General features: G+C 43.1%; 1 protein-coding gene and 1 long non-coding RNA gene across 3 annotated transcripts in view; both read left to right on the top strand.

The window, feature by feature from the left end:
* The window catches only part of LOC140321707 (uncharacterized), a 15,978-nt gene extending 333 nt beyond the window's left edge, over positions 1-15,645 (top strand). Inside the window, exons 2-4 of the long non-coding RNA XR_011918999.1 lie at positions 23-359; positions 12,774-12,849; positions 15,399-15,645. This is a non-coding gene — a long non-coding RNA (uncharacterized lncRNA). The remainder of the gene's footprint in view (positions 1-22; positions 360-12,773; positions 12,850-15,398) is intronic.
* The window catches only part of CD2 (CD2 molecule), a 198,127-nt gene that overhangs the window by 63,891 nt on the left and 113,272 nt on the right, over positions 1-20,964 (top strand). The window lies entirely within an intron of this gene.

The following is a 20,964-nucleotide window of genomic DNA, read 5'->3' as shown; positions in this document are numbered from 1 at the left end:
ACCCCAACTGGGACTGATAGAGGTGCAGATCCGGGAGTAGGAGCCACCAATACCCCAACTGGGACTGATAGAGGTGCAGATCCGGGCAGAGGAGCCACCGATACCCCAACTGAGACTGATAGAGGTGCAGATCCGGAAGTAGGAGCCACCAATACCCCAACTGGGACTGATAGAGGTGCAGATCCAGGCAGAGGAGCCACCGATACCCCAACTGAGACTGATAGAGGTGCAGATCCGGGCAGAGGAGCCACCAATACCCCAACTGAGACTGATAGAGGTGCAGATCCGGGAGTAGGAGCCACTGCCACCCCAACCAGGTCTGATAGAGGTGCAGATCTACGGTTCTACGGATTTCCAGAGTATGTATATATATATGTGAATGTATGTGTGAATGTGTCTTATATTATACATATCTTGTTGACTGTATATGTACTCCCCTGGCTACTTTATTAGGTACGCCTCCCTAGTCCTGGGTTGGACCCCCTTTTGCTGTTGGGATCCTCCGTGGCACAGATCCCCCAAGGTGCTGAAATTATTCCTCATTTGCACCATATTGATATAATGACATCACACAGTTGCTGCAGATTTGTGGGCTGCTCATCCATGATGGGAATCTTCCGCCACACCCCGGGGGCTTCTATTGGATGGAAATCTGGTAACTGTGGGGCCAGTTGGCTCCCATTGTCACAAAATCAGTGTGAGATGATTTGACACGGCGTGTTATTCTGTAGGAAGTAGAAGATGGGGACAATGCAGCCATAAAGGGGTAGATGTGGTCAGAAATTATATTAAGGAGGTCTGGGGGATTTATATTATGCTCAGAGGGTACTAAGAGGTCAAAGTGTAACAAGAAAATACCCCTTCCCCCACATTACACCACCACCAGACTGACCGCTGATACCAGGCAGGATGGATTCAGGTTTTCATGTTGTCACCAAATTCTTACCCACCATCCGAATGTTGCAGCAGAAACTCAATGTTTCCCCAATGTTCCCCGGGCCCCAGTGGCCCCCAGAGTGATCTCCTGCCGTAGTCCATCTGCTCCAGGGTGGGATGTGTTGTACATTCAGAGATCTCTCCTGCAGACCTCGGGGGTAACAAGGGGTGTTCACCTTGTCCATTTGCATTGCCACCCAGAGAACTGCCCCTCACTGGGTATTTTCCCCTTTTCTAGACCATTATTTATACACCATGGAGATTGAAGTGAGGGTAAAAATCCCAGTGACCTCCGGTTGGGGTAGGTGGGGGGTCACAGGAGATGTTTTTGAAGGAGAACACAATCCACAATAACGGGGACTAATAATGGAGCTGGCTGAAGGCTCCAATCTTTATTGTATATAGAGATAGGGGTAAAAATGACAAGAACCCAGACACAGATCAAATATTACAAAGATGTCATAACGATTCCGGGGACCCCCAAGGGTCTGGGGGTGCACTGAGCTGATTGGGTGGTAGGTGCGGTGAGGTCCCCAGGAAGGTCCACAGATGATGAACATACAATGCAGAGATTGTAGCTGATATTTTTTGTAATTTTTTATTGAGATTTTTGAAAAATAGATTACAAAACAATTGAAGCAAAACATAAAAGGAAAGACGAATGAATAAAATAAAAAGAAATCCAAGATTGGGGTCTATACAGCACAGCATGGAACATTCCAGAAGAGCATGGTAATAGCAATGCAGGAATCGTTCCACTTGTATTAACAAGCCAATTGTAAAACAAAGATATATGGTAACTAGAGATGAGCAAATTTCTCGAAAATTCAATTCGGTCGGTTCGCCAAATTTTCCCCAAAAAATTTGATTCAATTCAAATTTATTTGCGGCGAATCGCATTAAAAACTGCTATTTCCGTTTTTTCCTGCTATTTCGTGGTTGCCGTGCTGTACTTCTACTATGTATTCTTACATAAGGATACACGGCACTACAGCGGATGAATGGGGGCAAATCCCTATTCATCCCTTCTAGTGCCCAGAGATCGTAGAGGAATCTCTAAACTCCTCAGACATGCGGCCGCCATTTCAGGAACAATTGCGATTCATTACCACGAATCACAAGGAAATTCGGATCTAATTCCACTTCGTCGGCTTCGATTCGCTCATCTGTAATGGTAACAAAGCAATAATATAAATATTATTAATCACATCATATAAATGTTTCATCACTAGTAAATAATAGGAGGATACAAGCAGGATACGTAACGCTTCATTTCTATCACAACTGAAAATACAAATAGAGCAGAAGGAAATCTCTGTGAATGGAGGGTTGGTAATTATTTATTAATTATTGATCATGTGACTTCCGATTGATATTGATCACATACAGCCCCGATCTCTTCATGTTCCTCCAGACGGTTATCTCCAAAAACCCGATATCTGACAAGATCCAGCTCCGTGGGGGGTAATGCGGATTTCCATCAGGATTGGGCACCGGGCTGCAGTGGAAATATGAGCCAATAATTTATCTTGTATGTTGGATGGGCCCCTGACAGGGAGGTCTAGATGTGTCAGTGGGTCCTTGTGAAAAGGAACCGAGCACACCCGTCTGAGGGGATCAACAATCCCCCCAAATGGAAGAATAAGTGGGCAATCCCAAAAAATATCTTACCAAAGTTTTATCTTCCCCCGCACCTCTCCAGCAGAGATTATTCACCGATGGGTATATGGCGTGTAAAGCCCCTGTACATCGTTATTTTATATATATTATCACGTTGGAATGGTGAGTCGGGTCTCCAGTATCAGCACCTGTAGACACCAGGAGCTCTTCGGGTCTCAGATTATTATCTCTATCGGTATGGGGCTGCCAGTAGTTTCCTATTTATGTATATAGTGGTGGGATATGGTAGTATCTGTGCCAATCCTCGCCAGTATTGGATATATGTCGGAAATCAGACCTCTTCTGCCTGGCCCACCAATGCACGTCCCAACCCTCATATCTGTGGGTCTAACGGGTAATTCTAGGTTCTCTTGTAACTTACACGTCCTATGGTGTATAAATGAAAAACACCCTTCGAGCGCCATGGCATAGTTATCTGCATACGTAGGCTGTTAGGCAGTAGGGGTGTATTAAAAAAGACATCAGAGGAGATCTGTTCTTACATTTTAGCCATATGTGTTTGGTGCCAGTATTTGTGGGTGTCGGTATTTGTGGGTGCCAGTCTTTGTGGGTGCCAGTATTTGTGGGTGCCAGTATTTGTGGGCGCCAATACTAGTGGGTGCCAGTATCTGTGGGTGTCAGTATCTGTGGGTGCCAGTATCTATGGGTGCCGGTATTTGTGGGTGCCAGTATTTATGGGTGCCGGTATTTGTGGGTGCCAGTATTTATGGGTGCCGGTATTTGTGGGTGCCGGTATTTGTGGGTGCCATATTTGTTTTGTGCCTATGTTTGTGGGTGTCAGTATTTGTGGGTGCCAGTATTTGTGGGTGCCAGTGTTTGTGGGTGCCAGTATTTGTGGGTGTCAGTATTTGTGGGTGCCAGTGTTTGTGGGTGCCAGTATTAGTGGGTGCTAGTGTTTGTGGGTGCCAGTATTTGTGGGTGCCAGTGTTTGGGGGTGCCAGTGTTTGGGGGTGCCAGTATTTGTGGGTGCCAGTGTTTGTGGGTGCCAGTGTTTGTGGGTGCCAGTATTTGTGGGTGCCAGTGTTTGTGGGTGCCAGTATTTGTGAGTGCCAGTGTTTGTGAGTGCCAGTGTTTGTGGGTGCCAGTATTTGTGGGTGCCAGTATTTGTGGGTGCCAGTATTAATTCATACTTCGTGCAGCCATTATTGGGGCCAGTGGGGTCCATGGGGTCAGTTGACGGGGGTGAGGGGCATAATAATATGTCAGAAATCCTGGAACACCCAATCCTCCTTGATCCCTGCGGGAATTGCTTTGGACAAACGATGAACCTTATCGGCCCAAATAAAATGTAAGACATCGGCTTGGAAATGTTCCAATACAGGGAGAGGAATGGAGAATTAGCAATTTATGGGGAATGTTCATCTTTATTAAAGCCATACACCCAACAGACCGATACGTAGGGATTTCCTGTTCTGTATTTCTAAACATCTTTGCGTAGTTAGCAGTGATAAGGGAAATCTGCCCGCAGGGTTTGTAGCGGAGATTTGTCCCGGAGATCATTTCCTCATATCGGGACGTAGCCGGAGATCGTGGCCGATATCTCCAGGTCACATGATTCACATGGAGTGGGGGCTGGGGATGGCTTTAAATTCCCAGGGGCCACCAAGGCCTTCTTTAGGGTCTAAGCCAATCTAATACATTGGGAAAACCCTAAACGGGTTACTCCGCACCCTGCTGTCTGTATGTGGGAGCCGTAAAATATTTGTGGAAGGGTTGGGTGACACAATGCCGAATGTTTGTCAGGTTGTCACCAGCTGCCTACTCCTGGACTGTATGTGGTGACCCCAGATAATGTCCCGTCTATGGATGAACCCGTCCTGTCATGTGAATAAATTGGTGTAAGGCCAGTAGGTATGTGAATAATACCGCCCAGGTGTATAGGTTACCTCTGCATGGCCAGGACATTTATTATAAATATTGCTAACACCCAGCGACATTACTGGCAGCCATTGATCCGGCTCCAGTCCTCATACAGCGTTAAAGGGGCCCCATCATTTGGAACCCAAATACTGATTTATTGTTTCCCCATTACAGCTTTTATGGGTGTTGTTAGGTTGGGGGTGTAGCGATGGGGTCGGTATGCACCCCATTGTATGCTCATTTGTTTGTTAGGGGGTGGAGCTTCTCTCCAGGTGATACCTGGATGACATCCTCACCTTCTGACACAAACACGTTACTAACCATTGTACCGTACAACTAAATTTCAGCAATTTCATACTGACGTATCAATCAATCCAAATTTATAAATCAGATTTACTTGTACAACAAATTTACAACAAACGCCATGGCAGGAATATTAGATTAGAGCAATTCCAAATCATTTCAATCAAAAGTACGGATGTGATAACGAGAAGCACACCCCTCCCCCACCACAAAACGTTGTACAATGTGAATCAGTTTTCTCTCACTAGCGCCCCCCAGATTTTGGAATTTGTGTGTGATCGGCCCGACCAATCAGAGACATGGTGATCTCCAGCCAATAGACGGGATCCATGCAGTGTCCCCGGCTCCTATAATGTGGGGGGTGAAGTCAATGGATCTGTGAGTCCCCAATAGCATACTGCCAAGCGGTCCCACCTGTACCCCTTCTAACCAGGTAGATTGTACCACAAGGGCGGGTATTTATCTGATCCTATAAGGTGCAGAGCGTTCTATGCAGACAATAGACCACCCCACCTCTTAGAGTGTAAGCTCTTTTGGTTGGGGTCCCCTCCCCCTCTTGTGTCATTGTATCTGTCTGTCATTTGCACCCCCTATTTATGTGCAGCTCTGCAGAATATGTTGGAGCTATATAAATGATTATGGACACCTTTACAGTATTGTGAATGGACCAATTACAAACCCGGGGGACATGTAGAATAAGGTCTAGGGGTAATGAAATACATGGTATAGTTATTGAATTTGCTTGAGGAAATATGCCTTAAAAGTCCCATGATTTTACATGTTTTCTATATTATTGTCACGGTGCTGTAAGGACGGATGGTGGACCCTCCGTGTCACCGGCTCAGTTAGTAGAGACATGCACGGAGGAGGAAAAGAAGTTTAAGCTCAGATAAGGAAGGGATTCTTCACTGTAATGTCATTACAAAGCACAAGGGGGCGCTCTTTGTGTCTGGAGGAAAAGAAGTTTAAGCTCCGGATAAGGAAGGGATTCTTCACTGTAAGGTCTGTAATAATGTGGAATCGGCTCCCTCAGGAAGGAGTTTGCTTTAAGAAAAAGCTGGATGATTGATATTAATACCAGGGATTAGAATGGGGCTTAGTTGTCTATAACAATATTATTTGGGATTTTTTCCCTGCTGGGTGAATTTGATGGATTTGTACATTTAGAACCCCCCAGTGATGTGAATGGGGTGAGATTGTTGGACCTTCTGTCATTGGTTGCTGGGTCAGGGAAAGCACAATGCCTATTCAAGTTACATTATATGAGGTCAATGTCGCCATCTAGTGGCAGCTGTGAGAATTACATCAGACAGGTATTCCCCAGGCCAAGAGCAGAGCAGTGCGAGATGTCGCGATAGAAGAATCTGGCCCTATCTGTCTCTGAAGTGACCCCCCCCCATATATATCACAGTTATGACGGGGAATAAACAATCATGCGGAGGAACAATAACATGGAGAAGAGGGGAAGGGGGGGGGGGGGGGGGGGTCAGGAGGGGGTTATTGGGGTGTTCACACTGAGGGGACCCTATACAAATGAGGGGAAATCTCTCTGCTGGGGCCCCAGGGAGCAGTACAAACTTGCCCGGGGTTCTGATCCTCTATATAGAAATATAAATGAAGTTTTTGGCTTGACAGAACGGGTTTATTGATTCCTGGACACCAGGGGGCGCCTGGCAACCCAAGGTGTGTTCTGGGATTGGTCCAATAACTGCAGGCTGCCCTTAGCCAATCACAGATGAGTTGTAGAAGGCGGGAACGCCTGAAAGTGGTCAGCTGTAGGATGAACATGTGCAGCTAAGAGGCGGGATTACCTGAAGCAACCGCGAGAAGAGTGACAGCTTTCTTCAACCAATTACGGAGGGAGAATGAAAGGCGGGAACAGGTAGATGAGGAGAGTGATAGGTCCTCTCATCCAATCCCACCAAAGCAGCTAAGAGGCGGGATTATCTGACGTGATAACCAATCACATGAGAGTTCGGTGAGGCGGGAGCATCTGAGGTGACAGCTGTGAGATGATTCCTCGCCTCATTTCTCTTTCTTGGAGGCCATTAAACCAGGAATGTGACTTCCCTCCGGGGTAAGCGCCCCCCAGGGATGGGGTGAGGTATGGGAAGACCCAGTTCTCTGATTGGTGGCTCCCCTGGGCCTTTATGATGGTATTAGACCAGCAGTAGGTGGCTGTGAGGTGATCTGACAGAATCTGCCATGGCAGCCATAGTCCTCCCATAAAACAATTAATACATCTGCTTGTAGTAAGGTGAGGAATTTGGGAAATATAACCCCTGTGTGTTCTCTTATTATAGTGTGTGGGGAGATCAGCAGAATGGTGATCCTGCCATCCCTATTTAATGTACAGCGCTGTGTAATATGTTGGTGCTATATAAATCCTGTTTAATAATAATAATACCAGGCAGGGTGGTAAACAGCAGTAGATTGATCTCCTGTGAGGTAAGTCCAGGGATGAGAGATACTAGATGAATATATACACAGCAAATTCAGATTTATTCACTCCAAACTTCCAACATGATTCAGGGGTCCCCCAAACATACAATGCTACGTAATATGTGGACGCTATAATAAACTCTCTATAATGTACTCAAATAATATAAAGACAAATGTAGAGAAATATCCAGAATGTCAGGGAGTCATGCAATATTCATCCACAAGGTGGCGCTACATTTCTGTCCAGCATTGCCCTTCATGTACATTGATTTTACACTATAAGAGCATAATACAATCACGGCATATTAATCCATTTATTAATAAACTTTGACATGATTTTGTGTTTCAGACTTTATTATACTGTAAAATAAATGTACATGAAAGACATTGTACTTCTTTTAGACCTATAAATCCAGTGTATTGCATTCAATACCGTTATTTTGCATTGAATGCATTACAAAATCATTTGAAATTCCCGCCGTGCCCCTAGCGGCGGCTGTACACCCCGACATCACGGGGAACGTCAGCCCACTGGCCGGGGGACACGGCTAGAGGATGTCAGGACGCCGATAGGACCAGGCGGCAAGGCTTTATTTATTATTAGCTATCCCCAGTGTGGCCCTGGGTTAGCGCTTTCAGCGGGTGTACTACTCGGTAACAGTTAAGGAAGGACTAAATCTTAAAAACAAACACCTTTACCTCCTTAGATCCCTCTGGAACCTTTCTGCACTGGGTCCCTGGCCATCCTGTATTCCGTCTTTGTGCCAGCTCAGAGCCAACCCCGCGTGCTGCCATTTTCCTTCTGGCATTGCGCATGCTTCAGGTGACATAACCATTGAAATTAGGAATAAATCAGCGAGATTTGTAACTTTTCCCTCCAATTAAAGAAAAAGCTCCTTTTGTATATGGCTGAGATGGAGCCTAGTTAGAGGTCCACTTTAAAACTCAACTAATGCAAAAAAAAAAATCGGGATCAGGCATACGGAGAAGGAGCAGCCGCAGTCTCCAGGGACGTGTGATGTATGAATCCCAGGAGGCTCTGCGCCCCCATTCAGTCCTAAGACCAAAGGGGAACTGCTTCACTCCTTATTTTAAAAAACAACACAGATTTTTACTTTAACCCCCCTAGCGGTAATCCCGAGTCACACTTGGGGTCGCTTATAACTTAAAAAACCCCACTTACCTTGTTCTGTCGCTGTCCCCGGGCGACAGAACAAGGTAAGTTTAATATTAAATGTAATAAATATCGGTGAGTTATGCCTAAGAAATAAATCCTACAATGAAAAATAAATTGTACCGCTTTTTGCATGGAAATTTGGACAGAATTATAACGTTGGGGCTGGGGGTAAATAAAAGGGTTGTCTACCTTTCTTTATGAGTTTAGGCCAGTTGTAAGCCAGGTTCAGGTAGGTGAGGTTGTGGTGTACCATGTGGCAGCCCCATGGGGTATGAATGGGGGCTACCGCTCACTACTGCCAGCTGTAAAAGTGCAGAGACGGGTTCTTTAAAACATTCAGAAATGCCCCAAAATATTCTAAAACACTTTAAAACGTCTGTACACACTTTCGGGAAGTCACATGGGAGACATTTTCCTTTATTCTAACATTTCTCTGTCACATATTTTGGTTTAAATTGTAGACACGAGCCCCAACCAAACCTCCTTACCATGTAACCTTCACCTAATAGGGGTTTGTGCTTATAGTCCAAGTGGACACAGCACCACCTAGTGGACAAATAGAGAATGACTCCCACCAATAAACAAGCTATCTGTAAATTTGTCTATAAATCTTTTCAAGTATATTGGCATACAGCAAACCTTTCTTTAGGTAACTTTGCCCATCTCTGACTACATGGAATAATGAAGGAAACACTTTCATTTTACAAACCACTATGAGAATTATTTATTTTATAAACCATTTTTATGTATAGTGTGAAATTATATTTCTACAGGGGGTGGCAATGCCTTATAATTACATTATAATTATGTCTGGAGCTGAGTAATTAGTTATTTTTTATGTGTGTATTTTATATACACTACACTTACATATAACATGGTCATTAAGGTGACTATTCTCCCCCAAAATAGAGCCCGGACATTGAACATCAACTCTGATGTCTTCTATGCACCTCTCCATCGATTTAAAATCATGCAAAATGTATGGCTTAGGAAGGAATGTGGGGCAGATACGGAATTAGGAGAGGAACTAGAGGGGATTGTAGGAGTGAAGTCAGAAGTAAAACCAAATGACAGATTCATTCTAATCTCCAAATTACATGGTGGGCACCTTGCCGGCTGCTCTAACACTTACATGGCAGCAGTGAGCCCTAATAATACCTCTCACTGCCACAAGGGGCGCTACATGTCACATCTCCTGAGAGGCAGCAATCCCTTGCATGAAGAAGCTGCAACCTCACTGCTAGTGTGCAGATAGCCAAATCTAATAATATAATGCCTTGATATCGTGACAATGACGGCCACATTACAATAATTCATGTATACAAACAAGAAATTTTAGGCAAGGGGACTTTCACGCAAATTACAATAAAAAGCATTCAGTACCTTTATTTATTTATACACTCATTATAAAATGTTTCTCACCAATAAATCCTAATCTCTTGCACTGGTCATACAACATGAATTTCCCATCATTATTGAAGGTTTTGTACATAATGTTTGGTTTGCGGAGTCTCATAGTTCTCAGGAGTGAGAGGTATTACCTAAACATAAGAAATATATAGAGCAGAAATATGTTCAAATCATTATTCCTCAAAACAGAAGAGTAACACATGAGAAACCCCTATAAGCCGAGTATATTGTCATCACAATCCGAAGTTTGCTTCATGTGAATGACGAGCGTGATATTCCCCGCAGATCCTGCACAACATTCATAGAAAGCAGCAATCCTACAGACAAACAATATATATCTTCTATAATATAATGGGGAGATATAGCAAGGGGTTTTCACATTCCATTATATTGGCTTCACCAAAAACCAGTGCTGCCCTGTCCTAAATAATGTTAAAGCATTCATTGGAAGATTACAAAGCCTCCCCCAGCCTGTACAGGATATAAGGCACTAAATGCTTTTTATTCTAATCGTCCTGAAACCTCCTGCACTTATCTCTGATTATTTGTATATATGGAGTGTGGTCATAAGATGTGCCATAGGTGCCATTACATGTAACACCTGGCTTATTGCTGTCTACCTTTACCTTTTATTATTACTAGTATTTATATAGAACTGACATAGCACCTTATAAAGCCCATAGTCCTGTCACTAGCCATTCCCAGGAGCTCACAATCTAATGTCCCTACCATAGTCATGTCATTATTACAGTCTAAGGGGGAATTTGGTGGCAGTCCAATTAACCTGACTGCATGGGTTTCACCTGGGAGAGAACCTGCAAACTCCATGCAGATAATGTCCTGGCTGAGATGAGACCAAGGACCTAGCATTGAAAGGCCGGAGTGCTAACCACTGAGCCACCATTCTGCAACACAGAACCCCAATACTGACTCCTCATCATCTCTTCACCCCTCCACCTCTTCTTATCTAGTACAGAACCCCCGTGTGACTCTCCACTTCCTTTACTGCACCTATAAGTATAACCTCATCTCCGCTCTCCCAACATACATAGGGGCCAATTCCACATTGTATGGGAGAACAAATTACTGTCATTGCACTGCCATGGTGCACCCAATGCCAAGACACGACCCTTCCTAAAGATGTTGGGGGGCAGCAGGGGTGGGAGCTCCAATTTTACCTTATGCAGTGCTCATCATCCCAGGCACGGGGGGGATCCTTGTAAGCCAATGGTCTCCCCAACATCCTCTCTCTAACATTCTATTACATACCAAAAACAACAAAAACTGTGACTTATTAAACATCCATTTACACATATTATGGTTACAGTCCCAGCAAACCTAATTTATTTACACAAATATATATAAATCATATTTCAAAACATTGTCATGATAAAACCATCAAAACTCATGTATAGGACAGTTCAATAATTCTTAATAAGGTTATAATGATTAGGTGAAGATGATTACTATTTAATACTAGGAAATTAGGGCTTATTTCACTTACTTTCCCGCCACAAGCTGGACTATTTAGTAACCTTTATAAGGGGACGCTATAACATTCATTACAGTTATAAATTTTTGCTGGATATTTATAGAAAACATAGAATAGGTACCATCCTCCTCAGGTTGTAAGACTTTCAGTCTGTCTGCCTTCCTCTGACCAGCTCTGGTATAACTCCTATACGGGTAAATAAGTCTGGTTTTGTTGAATAATTGGTTGGAATTGTTGGAGTAATATATTACACATATCATATATCATATTGATTGCATTGGTATTGAATTAGGTCTCACTATTGATTCCTCTGAGACTCTATAACCATTGACCTGTCCTATACATCAGTATTTAATGTTTTCATCATCACTATGTCATGAAATATGAATTATATGTTTTTGTAATTAAATAAAGTTTGCTGGCATTTTAACCATAAACCACTACCGAGAGAGGAGGTGTACAGAGAAAAGAGAACCGGTCCAAGGACTGACCCTTGGGGAACACCAACATGGAGGAGAGTGGGGGAGGAGGAATTACCATGGAAAGAAACATGAAAGGAGCGGTGAGACGGAAGCAAACCAAGAGAGAGCAGTGTGACTGATAGCAATGGAGCCATGATTTGTATTAGAAGGGGGAGATAACAGAGGAAAGGAGAAGGAGCAGGGAAAAGTTGCCTTGAGACTTAGCTCTGATGAGGACATTGGACACTTTAGTAAGGGATGTTTCAGTGGAATGGGCCGCTCACCAGACTGGAGGGGGTGAAGGAGAGAGTTGGTGCTCAGGTAATGGGGGAGTGTTTTGTAGACAAGGCCTTCTAGAAGTTTGGAGACATATGGGGGAAGGGAGATAGGACGGTAGTTGGAGGGTAGGGAGGGGTCCAGTGAGGGTTTCTTTAGGATCGGGAGAATTATGGCGTGTATCCAGAGCGATCAAGGGATCTGTGAAAGTAACGGGAGTATGATTTTTATTTTTACTTTTACCGTAGTTCTGTCTTTTAAGACTAATCTCATCACCTTTGCAATTGGCCTAAAACATTTGGATGTTTCTGCTGTTTGTGGGTTAGTCCACTCTTCCTGTTTTCATTCTTACCAACACAAAATAAATGATCTTAACATGGGTGGTGGGAGCCCTCATAATGAGCAACGCGGGGGTACAGACCCAGGGATTCAGCACAGGGATGGTAGGAGCCCTCATAATGGGCACAGCGGGGGTACAGACCCAGGGATTCAGCACAGGGATGGGTGGGAGCCCTCATAATGGGCACAGCGGGGGTACAGACCCAGGACCCCAGCACAGGGATGGTGGGAGCCCTCATAATGGGCACAGCAGGAGTAAAGAACTCAGCGCTGATATCCTACCAGTGGAGTCCCCAGTACATAAAATGCTGAAAAATTAGTTTTGGCAAAGGAGTGTTAAATGGCAAGTTTTTGTTTATCAGATGACAAAATCTTCTTTTATTTTGTTTTTCCACAGAGACGTGACACCTCAACTGCAGCAATGTGTCTCCTCCGTGTCCTCCTCCTCAGCGCTCTTCTGTGTCTGGTCCGAGGTATGTAAGAACATAAATAAGAAAATTATTATTGGCTGGAATATGGCATGTAAATAACCTGCAATTATATAAGAAAGAATCATTTATTTTCCTAAAGAATGATTTTGCATTGGCAGAGAATTTACAGCCACAAGTTCCCTCACTTCTGCCTATATGATCCTTGGACAGGGGCACAGGGTATATTTTATTATATTACTACCATGGAAATATTGTTTTTGCTGGTATCACACGCAGGTTATCACTGCGATAATCCACAGTGCAGGGGCCACTTGTAACCCACCCATCAGATGGCAGGAGGTGTGACAATATGAGGAGACTATGAGTACACAAGTATGAGGTGTAGGGTCCATCATTGGTAAACAACAACCCGTCAGAAGGCAGGAGTCGGTTGAACCACCCAGTTAAATGACCAGCATGAAGGATGCCTATGCATATTTGATCAATTGTTCATACTCATAACTTGTGCACTTTTAATCAACACTGTTTTGCAGTGATAGGAATTAGAAAATTGGATTGTTAATTGTAGAAAAAACCCCCAAAAACTAATAATAATAGTAATAATGGATGTTCCAGGGACCATTTTAAAGGTAAGAGATCAAGGTTTAAAACTATGGTAGAAATCTGTTCAGTCTATTCAAATCTACAGCTGTGTGTAAATGGTAAATTTCATCTTTTGTGATCATTTCCAGTGACAGTAGAACAAATCAGCACTGTACACACAGTTTTCTTCTATGGACAAGGGAAGGGCGAGGATGAGCATGAGAGAACAAAGTGCATTCTCCTCTCTAGGACATAGCAGAGGTCATCACGGGTCAATAGTTTAATAACCACAGTATTCTGCTAAACAACATTTGGGGACTGCTGCACACATTTCAGATTCTAACCTGAGAGTGGAATCATATTGAACCCATTGCTTAAAGCAGCAAGAAAATGGCTTTTCCTGAAAACCTTTTAGATCAATATGACAATTTTTTTTCCTCGGCTGCTTTGATAGTACCATGCAATAATAATCATCCAATAATAGGCAGCTACGTTGGCACTCCTTCCTCTATCTTCTTCAGGGGGCTATGATCACTGTTTCCCTCTATTAAAAGATGAAACGCAGCGGCACAAGGTGCCATTTTGTGGTAACATGAGATAGTTTGCAGCAGCTATTATATATATATATATATATATATATATATATATATATATAGCTAAAAATGTTTTTTAAACCCAAACTAAACCTCTTGGGCCTGGACCCTTTGTGGACTGGCTGTCTCGTTCATCATCTCAGTCACAGCATGTAGATAAAGACAGTGAGCATGATACATTACCCCGGAGTCCCTAGTAAAGGTATTGGAAGTCGGGCTTCTCATAATGTTTCCTGGTCTCTGACAAATAAAGCTGCAGATACCTCTGGTGTCCCCATATAACCATTTGTCAATGCAGAACAGTGTTTAGGCCAAAATAATAGGCCAAATAAACCAAAAACATTAAAAACAAACATTATCCATCCAGCTCCTAGCTACTTCATTATGTAGCTCTGACTAAACTAGACCAACAGAATAAGGCAGGTCTTTGAGAAAAAAACTGAGCAATTTTTAATTGTAAGGAATTTACTACACTAATTTCAAAATAGAGCTTCTTCCTCTCAAGCCTTCAGACAAAAACTGAATACAGAGCTGTACTTTCTATGGACCTGCTCACACAATAACAAACATGTCTTAGTTTGCTCAGATAGAAAACCTGGACAAGGAGTGAGTAGTCACGGAACCCGCCTGTCCTCTCCCTCATTGGCTCCAGGGCTCTACACTGGTTTACTAGTCCTCCAAATTCTATCTTTCCTGGAACCTTGAGCAGGTACAAATCCATTAACACATAACAATGGGTCTGATTTATTAAAGCTCTCCAAGGCTGGGGAAGATACTCTTATCAGTGAACCTGGGTGACCCAGCAAACCTGGAATGGATTTCCTAAATCATTTGCTATTTGTTAGCAAATGTTTTCAATTCTGGACCAGATTCACCCCAGGTTTTCTGGATCACCCAGGTTCGCTGATGAAAATATATCTTCTCCATTCTTGCAGAACTTTAATAAATCAGGCCCAAAGTGTCAATCAGTGCACTCACATACCATCAGAACACTTTTCCTGTGAAATACTGAAACGCCCTGCCACATACCCTCCGTCATCCTTAGTTTGAGCCCCAGGGGTCTAACACTTTCTGCAACCAATATGATTGGGAGAGGGCATCAGCATTGGCCTGTTGTCTTCCTAATTGGTGTTCTGACTGAAAAATTGTGGTCCTACTGGGACAGAAACCGATTGCTCTGCTTTCCTACCGTTAGCCTGCAACATCCAAGTCTGTCTGTGACCAACTGAAACTGTCAGCTGAGCAAATGATACCTTGGAGCCTCTAGGGCCCACAATCTATGATAAAACCCTTAGTCAAATTGAATGTTTTGTTTGAATTAGTCACCAGATGATCCCCTGCGCTGTGACAAGGCAACACTGACTGACCTGCAATGGAAGCATTAGTCTAACCCTAAGTCTGTCTTCCCAATTGCAGACTCTGCCCTGGACTTCCTGTGCCCCTGGATTTCCTGTGCCCCTGGACTTCCTGTGCCCCTGGACTTCCTGTGCCCCTGGGCTTCCTGTGCCCCTGGACAATGGGCATCATTGCTGTGATCCGGTCCTGTATTTGCACAATATTTTCTATCACAGAGCAATGGGGAGAGAGATCGTCTCCCCAAGACTCCTTACCTATATTTAGGAGTCCTTGGGGGTGTTGGCCGTACAAAAGCTCAAAGGGAAAACATTGACTGACCTCTATGATTGTGCACATCAAGTAGGGCAGAAGGCTGTCCCAGTCTCTGGTGTTTTACTCACCATCTCTAGTGTTTAGCATTCCTTTGAAAATCCCATTAAAATGTTCTACAAAACCATCATTCTGGGGCTCTTAAACTAACGACGGATTTTTTCCCTTCATCACCTTTACATGAAGTTACCTGATCTGTAATATTTCTTTTAGGATTCCCATTCTGGTAAACACATTGAACAACTTGCAATATTTTTGCCTGAGGTGCTCCATAGGGGCGCTGCCTCAGGATACCTTGTTACATATCCAAGGCTACAAGAATTTATTGTCCCCTAACAAACTTCCCCACTAAATCCATTGCTATCCTTTCAAAGTGTGCTTCCAATAGTAGGCAGAGAGACCAATGGGTCTCAGTATGGAGGGCCAGGAGACATCCCCTGACACTCTGGGCATGACCTGCAATAATTCTTCAGCTGTATTGCCCATTCAAAGTATGACCACAATAAGTAACTATTATCAGTGCCATCAGACTGTGACACCCCCATTTATCATGGAGACATTCCCCCCGGCCGGGACAGGGGTTGGGTCGTATGACTGGGCTGTACCAAACTGGTCCGGAGAGTATTCTAGGTCAGGCATGGGGAGCTCTTCCTTAGCCTACAGGGCCCCAATAGGGTTTCTTGTATATGCCATTAAAAGAGAAAAGAAGGGAGCAATTCTCAGAGCCGATACTTAAGTGAATCTGAAATCCCATTACTATTACTGTAATTAGTGATGCTGGAGATTTCTTGGGCCCCCCTATAGATACGCTATACTCCAATAGGTTGTTCTCTGAATAAATAGGCCATCTTGTGATGTGCCCATTGCTGCCTGATATTATTATTATTATTAATAAACAGGATTTTTATAGCGCCAACATATTACGCAGCGCTGTACATTAAATAGGTTCATCTCCTGGAGCAAATTCTGCTGTGCAGCCTCCTGAAACCTAGCATTTGTTTCTGGTGGCCTTCCCACTGCAGGACTTTGCATTTGATGGAAAGCACAGAGATCTACTGCAGTCTACCAGTTATAATCATCAGAAGGTCAGCAGGACAGAAACTGGCAACTGTAATAACAAAATAAGGCATACTGTTTGAGAAAAAGCATGGCATCTTAGAATAAAGCGAATTTTTCATGGCAATCATAACAGAATGCACCTTCCTCTCCAGCCTACAGACTGAGATCAGAACTCTGCTTGCCTAAATTCTACACCTCTCAGCTTGCACAGGTGTAAAAGCCAGGCATGGCGTGGATGGTCAGGGAACCCTCCTGACTCTTCCTTAAGTAGCTCTAGGACTCAAAACTGGTTTTCTAGTTTTTCAAAACTATGATGGAAAGCAACTATATCCTCCCTGGAGCCTTTCACACAAGTACCGGACACTGGGTGAGGTATACACACCATCATACACCTCCTGCTAAATACTATTATACCGTGTCACAATATGTAATTACACGGTGAGTTCTGGGTGACCAGGGACATTATTCACCATCTCCCCTCATCCAACTCATGAAGATGCATCATTCACTGATCACAGCAAATCCTACCTCATCCTTCTCATACACCATCCAAGAAATCAACATGACTTTTTTTTACCTTTTTGGGAGTGTCCACCAAAGCAGGATGTAGAAGAAGGTGACCTACCTGAAGAGGAATATGAGGAGAAAGAGCAAAAAGTGGTTGCAAGGGAGGAATTACTTAACACTCCCGCCCATGGATTACTAGTAGATGGAATAACGACTATCCAGAACTGTCCACGTATGTTATTCAGATGCTATTTTGTCACAAAAATGGAAACATACTGTTCCAGGTTCCTAAACAGGTTGTTTGACTAAAAACACACCGTTGTTAATTTTGCACCAAAAGCGAACAGTCAAAGAATAAGGAAACCGGCAAAAATTCTTATTGACTATGTAGTGGAAATTTAATTGTGACTAATCACAAGAGGACTTCATGGCACTGAGCTGCAGCTATACACTGGCCATTTTTTTACCAATAAACTTTTTCATACATACAGACATGAACAGACCCTGAAATGGATTCAGTTTAGATTTATACTGTCTCAAATTCCAAAAATTTTCTAAATAAACAATTCCTAGTGATTTTCCACAAAAAAAGTATTTCATTTTTAAAATCTAAATTCTGAGTTGACCCTCTACTCTTCCTTTTCCTTCACACTAAACTATAAAAATATTTAGCTATAGATACAGTACACTTTATTATAGGCATACATTTATAAAGAAATTACCACCAGTACAGTTAATATATTTTAAATGACAGTAATTGATTCACCATCAGAGAAAGTCACATTTGCACTGAAAAATCTTGGTTTATACTCAGGTCGCACCACAAGATGGCACTGTGTCCCCATGTAAAATGTAAACAAGCTCTTACTGAAACATTATTAGCGTTTGCTACACACATTACATGAAGACGCAGCTCCATCTGCTGGTGGCTAACAATAATGTACAAAACATTATGAACAAGTCCTCCATTGTAACCAAGTGAAAGTACAAAATACTTTACCCTGAGCCCATGGGATTTTATTTCTTTTCCCTTTCAAAATAATGTTTTCAAACTAACACACTATGGATCTATTATTCACAATAATTTTATTGGCATTACTGTTTATTACTCTTTTGAATTGTGACAAGTAGAGGTTCATTCTGTGCTTTAGGTTTATACTCCAATCATAGTAGTTTTCATGTTTTTCTGGTAAAAGTAGGTAAATTGAAATTTATCATTTGGTGACTGTAACATTCAGTGATATATGTGCAATGGCTCATATATTGTTCCTGCAGAGGGTCGTCAAGCGTTCTTCATTATACAGATTGACAATTCACTCTCAAACACATATATGTGAATGTTTTTGACTGTCTTTTTATCTGACTATCCTGTTCTAATATTGCTCCCATTATTAATAAAAAAATCTATAATACCCAAATGTCTGTGCTCCATGACTACATTACCATACCTGGTATAGCTTTCTCCTTAAAGTAGAAGTAACCCTGAGCTGGGTGACATTTAGTTTGCTCTCTGATATACAGTAATCCAAAATCTTTGGTTAGTTGCTTTGCTCTGTTGTTACATCTCAGTGTTTCAGATCTCCTCTGGCCTCTTTGCAGTCTCTTTATTTCTACATGCACACAAGAGATGGCCGCATGGGTACTGCTCTGGATCGCTATGGGGACAACAGTGGCCCATTTTCTTCTATGACTGCTGTGGCCCCTGTGCCTACTGCAATAATTTTGCTTGAAGTGTTCTGAAAGATTTCAGGGGATATTGGTAAATGTTTTTTGTACCGGGGCCAGGGGTAGTCATAGGGAGGTGCAAAGTGTGCCCACTGCATTAGGGCCCTGGAATCTCCTCAGCCAACAGGGCCCCCCAGAAGATGTAAGTTTTATGTTTATGTCAGCCACGGAGGGCCCACGCCAGATAGTAACAAATATAAGGATAGTGTGGCACTTCTGCCCGTCAGGATCTGATATCACTGAACGTTGTAGTTCAAATCATCATTAATCATCATAATTATCTAATCTTCATAATCTTCGCCTATCTGACCTTACCATCTAAGTACTATATGTAACTTATTCCAGGTTATCACTGGGACACCAATACCCCTTACAGCCAATAAACCCCCTCACTGGCACTGGTGAGAACATGAATGTGATTTGTGGAAATAATAATATAATATTATTAATATTATCATAATTATATTTAAGAATATAGGAAATCTAGGATTGATTTCTCAATGTTGGTGAATATTAAAAAGACACTAGAGGGTGACATTTCTGGGTCTTCAGTACCCCAATTTGTGTTCATTGCAATGTGACCTGACTGCTATCTGTATTCTTTGTGCAGGAAATTCAACGAAGGAAATATTCACCCGGCTGGGATCTGAAGTTCTCCTCCCCATCAGAATCCATCTCACCCTGAATGGTGCAGGAGGACAGAGCTGTGATGGGTTTTCCTGGTACTACAAAGGATTTTCCAGACATTGGGACGGTCAGATAGCAGAACACAGGAATTGTATACTGACAGAGTCCAAACATTTCCCCAATGTGAGGATATCAGAGAATGGAAGTCTGATCATACACAATGTGACTCTGGAGAATGACGGGATATACACACTGCAAACACTCCAATCTGCAGGAGACGTTATACAGAGAGATCAATACACCATCCGTGTAGAAGGTAAGTCCCATCCAATGGCCACCTACACTCCTAGCAGCGTCCTCCCCGCTCCGTGTCTTTATATACATACATTATATAGGAGCTGGGAGAGATGTATGTACAATCTGCCCCATCCTCACCATTCCCACCCAGATCCCCAGTGCTCGGCCCTCCTGAGGTTGCTGTGACCTGAACTGTGCTGTGCCTTCTGCTCAGGGCCCCGAGTCTTAGATCTGACCAATGATTGGTGGAGGATCCCCAATACACCCACTGACAATGGGCCAATCTATAGACCTCAGGGGATTTCAGTGATCACAGTCAGGGGCTCTAATACAGTTTACTGGTATGGATCCTAGAGAGAATATTTGCTGATCAGTTGTACTGATATTGTGTGATATAAAATATGTAAATCCGGAGCTTTTATTCTATGGGTCCTCCGCCTTCACATAATATATGGGGTGTTGTCATTCTCAGGGGATTCTGGGATCTCCCAGGGATGGTTATACCCCAATCTGTGTTATATGAGGGGAGAGCGGAGCGTACACTGCAATGTGACCTGACTGCTATCTGTATTCTGTGTACAGGAAATTCACCGGAAGAAATATTTACCCGGCCGGGATCTGACCTTCTCCTCCCCATCAGACACAATCTCACCCTGATCCATACAGATAGAAGGAGATGTGATGAGATTGAGTGGAAATATAGAAAGTCATCCACACACAATGCAATCCTCATACTCAGACACAGGAATTGTACACCGATTGAATATAATGAGACAATCTCCCCCAATGTGAGGATATCAGAGAATGGAAGTCTGATCATACACAATGTGACTCCGGAGAATGACGGGATATACAATATGATTATACACAACTCTAATGGAGACGTTATACAGAGAGATCATTACATCATTCGTGTAGAAGGTAAGTCCCATCCAATGGCCACCTACAGTCCTAGCAGCGTCCTCCCCGCTCCGTGTCTTTATATACATACATTATATAGGAGCTGGGAGAGACCTATGTACAATCTGCCCCATCCTCACCATTCCCACCCAGATCCATGATGTGATGTTAGTGGGGATCATTCTGTATTTGGGGGAGTCCT

This window comes from Pyxicephalus adspersus, chromosome 1 (assembly GCF_032062135.1).
Source record: "Pyxicephalus adspersus chromosome 1, UCB_Pads_2.0, whole genome shotgun sequence".
Lineage (NCBI taxonomy): Eukaryota > Metazoa > Chordata > Amphibia > Anura > Pyxicephalidae > Pyxicephalus > Pyxicephalus adspersus.
The sequence above is the reverse complement of the archived record's forward strand: the minus strand, read 5'-3'. Positions and strand labels throughout refer to the sequence as shown.